The 9,801-nt window shown below is 35.5% G+C and overlaps 1 long non-coding RNA gene across 1 annotated transcript in view; it reads right to left on the bottom strand.

Annotated features, from left to right (window-relative positions):
* Nucleotides 1–6,684: 6,684 nt before the first annotated feature.
* Nucleotides 6,685–9,801, bottom strand: part of LOC113232008 — a 104,413-nt gene continuing 101,296 nt past the window's right edge. The window contains exon 4 of the long non-coding RNA XR_003310590.1: nt 6,685–6,726. This is a non-coding gene — a long non-coding RNA (uncharacterized LOC113232008). The remainder of the gene's footprint in view (nt 6,727–9,801) is intronic.

Below are 9,801 nucleotides of genomic sequence, written 5' to 3'. Positions count from 1 at the left end.
ACGACGGGTCTAATACAAAAACCACGAAAAAAATGTCCCAAGTCGACATATTTAAACGTAGTGACACGTAAAGGAATATGAAAAAAGCTAAAACGTTGAATTTAAATTGTAATGTCGTCCGTGTACTGTCTAATTTTGCTTGCTTCCCTGTCAGTCGAAACGAAGACTAAAGCGTGAATGACGCTCTGTATACGATTTTAACGCCCTATAAGTTCGGACACTTTTTAGCGCGGACCCGACGTCCATATAATTGTAAGTCAATGAGTATATAACCAAAAATAAACACGAAATAAGGGCCTTATAAACATCAACTCTCGTTTACATTGAAATATAGAAGCGCCAACAACTGACCTGTGTATACGTCTCCGTATATTCCAAAAATAATCTGTATTTATTGTAATAAAGATAATATCTCTAACAATGGCGTGATGTTTCATTTGGTCATATGGGGAAAACAGCAAAACATCTAATTACAAAACAAACGGAATCAAATGTCATCGGTAATTAAATATTAAGTAGGTAATTTTGCAATTTTCGTCCATTATAGCAAAGCTCAAGTTAACTGGTCGTTTTGAAGTGAAACAATTGACGACACCCATTGACGACACCCGTCAATTGTTTCGAATTCATGTTGGCCAATTGGAGCGCAGTTGTCACAGTAATGGTCTTAGAGTCGTATTCTAGAACTTCTACTCAATGCTCAAGTCAGGACTTAAGTATCATTCAAAGCACTAGAAATCATACTCAAGTCCTAGCCATTAGGGTCGTATTTCCAGTGCTTGAAATCATACTCAAGTCTGCTCAAATCCTGACTTGAGCATTGAGTAGAGTTCTAGAATACGACCCTTAGACTATGGAAACCAAATCAGACGTTATATGTATATGATGCATTTAGACGGTGAAAACATAAACATTTACAATTTTACAATTTAAATACAACATTCAAAATTTTTGATTTTGAGTAATGAGAAATTAAATTTTCCAAAAATTGTGACGACTGCAATTTCTTACTCAACGGTTTGCGGTTTTCATCTAAAACAAAAGGTAACCTCATTGACTTACAATTAAATGGACGTCGTGTCCGCGCTAAAAAGTGTCCGAACTTATAGGGCGTTAAAATCGTATACAGAGCGTCATTCACGCTTTAGTCTTCGTTTGTTCGACTGACAGCAAAGCAAAATTAGACAGTACTGCGATGACATTACAATTTAAATTCAACGTTTTAGCTTTTTCATATTCCTTTACATGTCACTACGTTTAAATAGGTTGACTTGGGACATATTTTTCGTGGTTTTTGTACTAGACCCGTCGTCCATTTATTTGTAAGTCAATGTATATACTCGATGATTTTTAATTAATATATTTTTAAAGAAGTGGATTTTCTGTTCAATGTTTTAATTTAAATTTGAAAAAAAAATTTACAAAAAAATCCATTGGCGTTAAAAATACTCATTAAAATATCTTGATTTTCAGTCATTAGCAAAAACGTACTTGATCCCTGGACACTTTTGGATGTTTTTTTATAATACCTAGTGACGGGAACAAGACGTGCACCTAGTGGTAAGCGACTCGCGTACCCGCATAACAGTTGCAGTGACACTCTGAGCACTAAAACGCAAAGATCACTACCACTGCACCCGTCGACAAATTAAGGTAGCAATTGAAGAACTCTTTCACAAGGAGCTCTGCTGCTACTAAATGTGTTTATTTTGTTGTAACACAACCAAAATACATCTCGTGTGCCGACACCTTTGAAATAAGTTATTTATAGTTGGTTTAGTGTAACGACATACCTTATCGCTATCTAATATTGCACTAATGGGTAGATAAGTGCTGATAGGTAATTTTATCTATCTAATAACAGAACATGTACTTAGTGCTGTAGCTAACCCCAGCAAAAGGTTTTCAAATCACAGACACGTAGGACTTGTCAACTTATGTCTCAGGGTGACGGACGCAGCGGCAATGCCTTTAGATCTTTGTGATTTAAAGCTCCCGCTCCCTTCGTCCCGTCGCTTAAAAAATCTGTGGATATTGAAGAACGATAGTAATAATAAATTACTTTATTCAAGGCATATTGCCAATCCTTCTACACGGCTGGTCTGTGGATTAAGTATGCGCAGAAGGCACGAGGCGCCCTGCGCGTTCAATATAATAACGGTTTCAGGATGCTGTTGGGGCTACAGCGACGTTGTAGCGCATCGTCAATGTTTGCTCAAGCGGGAGTAGACGACTTTTGCTGTGATGCGAAAAAAGACGGCGTCACTACTCTCTGGACGGCGTTCTAGCATTTTGAGAACGTTTGCGGCTCGATACGCCGATGCTTCGTCCTTTCATCTAGGTTCTGGTGAGGTGATGGGGTAATCGACGCCTCCTCGAGCGAAATAATGTGTATTTTTATGTTTTGTCTCTATATTTACTAACAATAGTCGTAAGTTTAACATTGTCTGTATTTACTAACAAGTGGGCCTTGGATGCCAAATAAATGATTTATTTATTATTGTTATTAATAATAAGAGGTCCTCTCTGTGTGAAACTACGTGAGACGCTCCAAATGTCCACAAAAAAAATTAAGAAACCTTTATAAATATCATGCCGTCATCATCAACCCATTTATACATCCCACTGCTGGGAACGGGTCTCCTTTCAGACGAGGGTTTAGTCCATAGTCCGACTTCACACGTTTTCCGAGGGTTGTGATCCTTCTTCGACATGTAGGTTTTATCACGATGTTTTCCTTCTCCGAAAAGCTCATGATAAATTTCAAATTAAATTTCGCACTTAAATAATTTCGAGAAACTCAGAGGTGCGAGCCCGGATTCGAACCCACGACCCTCTGCTTACAGTAGGTCAAACTATTAGGCTACCACGGCTCTCTCATGCACTGTAAAAACTCACTGACTGCCTAAACGTATGGAAACATTCACCTACTTTTGAAATAATTTCGAAGGTTTCGATTTTTCTGGAATCTTCGAGAACGCACCGTCTCATTTTCGACTAAAATCCCAATAAGGTCTGACGGAAAAGATAAACAAATAAGTTTTTGGTATCATATCTCCAAACAACGAGTTCCTAGTAATCTGAATAACACCTGTTAAACACAACACGTTTATGTAGCTCCAACACTCAAAATATAAAGGCTTTTCACGTCCCGCCTTTTACTTTCTTCCCTAACGATATCGTGTTTCGTGCCTTTTTCATTTTCCTGTAACTGATATCAATACAAGATATATTTTTTTTTAATTAACATTAAGTGACAGGACGAACAAGTCGTGCGCCTGATGGTAAGCTACACGCCTGTCCATAACAGTTGCAGTGCCACTCAAGAGCTTTAAATCGCAAAGGCCTGAGTGGCACTGCCACTGCGCCCGTCACCCTGAGACATAAATTGACAAGTCCCATGTGTCTGTAATTTCACCACCACCCTTACCCTTCAAAACCGGAACACAGTAATGCCGCCATTACTGCTTGGCGGCAGAAATAGGTAAGGTGGCAGTACTACCCTGGATGTACTCTTTCACGAGGAGCTCTACTACTCCAAGTTCCAATAAGTTCCAATCAGAGATGGGCAGTGAGTTAAGGCCCAATTAACTCGCCCAGGTTTTAACTGGGTTTTTACCCAAAGTGTCGGGTTTTAATCCATGCCAAACTGCCTCAGTGGCCGTATGGTTATCATGCTGGATTGCCACGCGAGGGGTCTCAGGTTCAATTCCCGACCAGGGAGAAATATTTGTGTCCATGGCACCCTCGACACAGCGTCTCCCTCACTCTGTGGTTTTCCTAGTTATAGGCTATGAGTGTGTACTTTATAAAAAAAATATCTGCCCAAAATCGTGGGCGGAAACGACGATAACGGAATTTGATATATTTATTACAAAATTTCGGTGTAAAAAACCTTTTTTAGACGAAAAATAGCTTGCAATCCTGTGAATTCTCGCTAATAAGTATGCACAATAGGGAGTTAAATATTGTGTTGGGTGTGGTGGAGAGGGCTAAAACTGTATATGTGAGGTCTTGTCTCTCACTGCGAGGGGACACGATATAGTAGAATAATCCAATAATCCACAGGGATTGACATCACAAGGCCGATATTGATACCCAAGTGTTACTGGCGTTATTAAAAATAAGATTAAAAAAAACAATGCACACTACGATTACATTTTTATAAAAATCGATTCAAGCGTACAATACATTGTACGATTTTCTTGTAACGATTTATTTCAGTGCGAATTTCAATCGAATCGATTAAACAGAAAGGCAAATCGAATCGTTTAGATCAGAAAGCAATAAACGTTTTGTAATAATATTATTAAATTTCAACAAAACTCGATTTATAACAAATATTTAGTTGTAAATAATTTTTGACCTAGATTTCAGTTTCACCCGATTAAAACTCGACCTTAACAATGGTTATCTGGTTCCAATGAATATCCGAAGGGACACGAGGGTAGGTACATTCATAGTTTGGCTGAAAAGGCCTTTAATAAAGTTATGATGGAAAAGCGATGTAATTAAGCAAGCAAGCGGACGTACTAGTATAAAGCTCCATGGAGCATTTTATTGAATTAATCTTGGGTTTCATAATAAAATTAGTGATGTAATAAAGATGTTGAAGAGATAACTTAATTTGTTGTTTTTTATTTTAACAGACAAACGTTCAACTTAAATGTCATTGCTTATAACGATGTAGTTGATTGAATATTCTGGTTTGGAAAGTGACTACAAATATTAGAAATCCAAAAGACATAACCATTTTAGTAAGTTAATTTATGGTCTCATCGCAATTATTTATTTTTGGAGCTTTGAGTAGAGTAAGATCTCTTTATGTATATGTATATATATACATATATATATATATATATATAACCGTATTTACGCACACACACACATACACACACACATAATACAACACGCACTCATAGTCAAATATCTTTTACGTGCAAAAAAGTGTTTAAATTTAATTTTAATTTAAGTTTGATCTTTTAGTAAAGTAAGTGTATTTTTTCACTATTTAAATGTTTTTCCTTTATAAACAATTAATCTTAGTAATACCTTAAGATTGTCATGTGTCATTTCCAAGGGTGAGAGCCTGGTGACTTGTAGTACAGGCGTTAAGTCTTTGACAAGCACCAGCTCCCAAAAATAAGTTATTGCATGTATCTTAAATTACTAAGAACTATATGTACGTATTTTTGTGGAGGAAGAAACGTTATTATTATTATTATTAATTGTTGACACGGAATCCCATCAAGCCGACTAGAAAAAGCTTAGTCCAAGCAATAAGAAACAAAGAGACGTTGCGCATTTCCCTTCAGGTCGGAAATCACAAACGCGTTTTAAGGGGCAATGTACACACGTCAAAAGTGTCTCTGGGTCAAACGTATTTTTGCTAAATACTGAAAATTTGTTTTTTAATTAATACTTTTTAACACCAAAGGATTTTTTTTTCATTTACAAATTCAAATTATAATATCGATCAACAAAAGCCCATCAGTGTTAAAAAAACATGATTTTTAGTAATTGATAAAAACGTGCTTGATACCTAGACATTTTTGATATGTGCATATTGTAGATGCTTCCATAATAAGATTCCGGTTGATATTAAAAATTTGGTACAAAACTATAGTGGAACAAATACTTTACACTAACGCTATTACAGTTTCTGCGTATACTGGGATCACATAAATCCATGATTGCTCGTTTAGCTCTCGCAGGTTGTCTTGATCTATATTATTTTTTTGTGGTTGTCTATATGTGTCCAAGGCACTCGCGACACTGGGTTTTTCCTAGTGTGGGGCTATATTGAGTGTGTGCGCTATTATTATTATATATTGTAAATTATAAATGTACGAAAGTGTTTATTTACATAGGAGCAACCCTTAGAGTTTACTCGTTCTTTTCATGAGAATCTGTCTTACTAATAAGTAGCAGAGTTTACAAGTGTAATTTGCTTACCAATGTTATAAAGATTGTTTGAGTTTGTGTTGAAGTTATTTTGATAGGCTTTAGCCGATTACGAGTTAATAAGTGTCGGGCTCCCTTAAGTGGTAAATCTTTTAAAATTAAATTGATTTACTTTCCAATAGTTAAGAAGCACCGATACTTGAACAGCGAGTCTTTGATCGACAATTATTTAGAAAGGCACTTCGAAACTTTACAAATCGGCTGACTATAATTACTTAAACTTTAGGTAATAGACAGAGTTGATAACACCTCTCTCAGAAATCCCGAAATGATTAAAAATAATTAAGTTATATTTTCACTCATAATCACAAAACATTTCTTCCATATATACACTGCCGTTGTGAAATATTTCATAGTTACGTATGAAAAATATATAAGAAAGTGTAATGTAATTTTAAAGAGACGTTTTTCCCCGCATTAGAGAAACCCTGTTTCGCGGATGCACACACACATAGACAATCACAAATTACACCCAAACTCACGAGTGTAACAAATGAAGGTCATACAATTATTTCTCCCGGCCTGGGTGTCGAACCCGGGACCCCTGCGTGGCAAACCAGCATGGTAGCCGTTCGTAACAATTTGGTGATAAAAAAACCTAACTTAAGTTCTTTTAACACTGCCGTTACGTTACAATGAACGTAACAACTACAATGAGAACATAAATCAAAGAAAGGAAGTACATGAAGAGTTTTTTAAATCAAATTAATGCTTGCTTACCTAGTCTGTGGAATTCAACGTGTTCTTGTTCCTTAGTTTCAGCTGAAAAAAAAAACAGAAACATTTATTAGGCTTCCTCGGGTTCCCTTTTACTGTGGGATCAATATAAGAAGGTAACGAGTCATGGTCTGCATTTTCGATTTTGCTTGAACTTGTCACGTAATAATGTACCGTATTTATATTGTTTTCCAGTAGAAAGTTTTCCAGTTTTCCAGTGTTTTCCAGTACAATGTTTTCTAAACTCCGAGTTTCGGAGCTATTCGAACTTTACGGAAGTTACCAATCTCGTAGTTATTATAATGGGTTATTTCCATCTGATCATATAGAACTGATCCACCGCCATTTTTAAATTCGAACTGATCCTCTCTATATTTTGCAATTCCACTGATCCCCTGATTGTATTTATAAGGTAAGCACAGTCAAGATAAAAAGAAGTTTTAAAATCAAATATTTATTTATTGAATTATCGTGACCAAACGTTATAATTACCACAGACAATCAATTTCTTTTTATGACAGGCCATTAACTTTAACTAATTGCAAATCACAAGTAACAAAAAAAACAGTTTTACGTAATATGCAAAATCTAAGTTTAAAGTTAAATTTATATATTTTCTTGTTTACTGTACCACAGTACCTACCAAAAATAAGCCTATAAGTACCAGGGTATCAGGTGAGTATAAAATATTAATATTTATTATTGATCCCCTGCACAGGGTAGGTATCCGATGGGAATATAAAATAAAAGTGATCCACCCGGGCATCAGTTTTAGGGGTCAAATGGAAATAATCGTCATTGCGGGGCTGCAGCCGTGCCAATACTAATTTTCATACAATATATTTAAGAAGCGCCACTTTAGCAGACTAGATATTGTATGAAAATTAATAACCCACTGCAGTGCTTCTACAAGTTTTTAATTCGAAGGCGCACGTAGATCTAAGATCAATATTCATATAAGAACATGCATTATACTGATTTATTGATCCATATTCAAATTATTGAGTGTAATTCCTTCGTAACTGTAATAAACCAATCAGCTAAAAGTTTACCTTTTAATAATAAGTTTGATTACAAGATTATTATTATACATATATTAATATTTGTATTAAAGTTACGCCAATTTAGTGTATTAGAAAAATATTCGTCTAACTCTAATTACTCCGAAAATTGAACGCAAGAAAATAAATATTCAATTAATTTCCAGACACATTCACCGCCCCACCCAAACCTAAGCAATTAATATTTATTTGTTTGAATCAAGTACCTGCCCCTGGAATCGAAGCCGTGATCTCTGCGTGGCAGACAAGCATGGTAACCGTTCAGCCACCGAGGCAGTCAAATACTATTTAAATATTTAAATACTTAACATATTTTATTATGAATTTAAAATTGATTTTAAATGTCTTATTAAGAGCCTCATTCTCCTTATAACGCTCTTGAGTAAAAAATACTATTTGGCAGTTAAGTTTCTATACCTTTCTCGTACAGAATTGTGACAAGGGAAATAGGAAATCAATTATTCTACTCTGTTCTTTTAAGACTTCGCATAGAAAAACAGGCTCACGTTGTAGGTTCATAATTATCACGTGGATATTCCAGATTCAAAACATGCGCGTAATCATTTAAACTTCTGCGATGTTCGTAACAACCTGAACTTCGTAAGATAAAGATAAGATGTAGAAATGTGTTGTGCTTAAAACAAGCCAAAACAATACAGTATATTTAAATATACAAAAGTACTGCGTAATTATAATCATTTCCTGGTTTTAAGACAGGTATTGTAAGTACATTTTCTTAACATGTATGTTATATTTCTTAACATGTATTATTTTCAATTTCATAAACTAGCCTGACATAAATGAATAATAAAAATGTTCAGAAATACAAAGCATAGTTGTCTTAAAACCTTTCATGACCTACTCTCCCTTTTCGCTGTCAACACAATGTTACAATCTTAAACCTATGGACTTAAACGTTTTTCTAAACGATTTTGTAAGATTAAAACTGAACAGCGTTTAAGTGAAAACCGCTTATTTAAAAAAAGTACAACGTTTTAACGTTTAAAATTAATAACCGGTTTCTTCCATCTTATAGGCATACACAGAAGTGGCTAGGACAGAAATTGTATCGACACTACACTAGGTACCTTCACGTTTGGATTCCACTTTCCCTTTAACATCAGGTAGAGTGGAGTCATCTGCCTGTCCTGTTATGATATTAATATTATTGTGGGATATTCCACTGATAATAAAATTTTGACCAGAAAAAGAAGAAGTTAAAGGTAGAATTTTCGCAATAATACACTAAGTTCCTTAATATAGGAGAAAAGAAAAAGTTTTTTGCGTTTGATTATATAGATTAAGAGGTAGAACTTTCCATCGTGGGCAGTGCCTTGAGGCACCGTGCCCAAGAGATTCGCGAAGTTTTCCCTTTGGTTAGGTAAACTTATTATTTTACTGGTGCGGCTGGCAGCGTTACCGGTGGGTCCTACTTCTGTTATTTGTTATTATGTAAATCAAAACAACCTAGGGCTCATATGTTATTACGCTATGATTTTAGAAAGCGGTGATTATCTGGTGTCGTATTCATAGCCCATTAGACGTTCCACTGAACAGAGATCTCCTCAAAGAGGTAATTTAGTAGCAATAGTTTAGAGCTTGTGAAACAGTTTCTCCGGGGAAGTACTGCCGCTTTACCTATTTCTGCTATATAAATCCGAACCGAAAAAACAGTGGCGCATACATTAGATATAGAACCGTTCACACGGTGTTTGTCTCGCAAATAACGCACACACATACAATAGTACATCGACTACTGCAAAAAACGTGCAGTGTAATGCCGTGTAAACGGGGGTTAGGGTGCTGGTGAAATTATTGGCACATGAGACTTGTCAACTTATGTCTCAGGTTGACGAGCACAGTTGTAGTACCCCTCAGATCTTTGAGATTTAAATCTTAAAATTGAAAGTGTTATGAAATGTTCGTCCCCTCACTTGATATCGTAATAACTTTGACAAACAATAACAACTTTCAGAAAGTTTAATTTGAAAAGTACTAAAAAAACCGACCTGTTAAAAAGTACGTGGAATTACACTTTTTGGCAAAGTTTTATTGAAAT

Source organism: Hyposmocoma kahamanoa, unplaced genomic scaffold (genome assembly GCF_003589595.1).
Source record: "Hyposmocoma kahamanoa isolate Upper Pololo Valley unplaced genomic scaffold, ASM358959v1 66, whole genome shotgun sequence".
Lineage (NCBI taxonomy): Eukaryota > Metazoa > Arthropoda > Insecta > Lepidoptera > Cosmopterigidae > Hyposmocoma > Hyposmocoma kahamanoa.
Note: the sequence above shows the minus strand (reverse complement) of the source record. Positions and strands in the feature narration are given on the sequence as shown.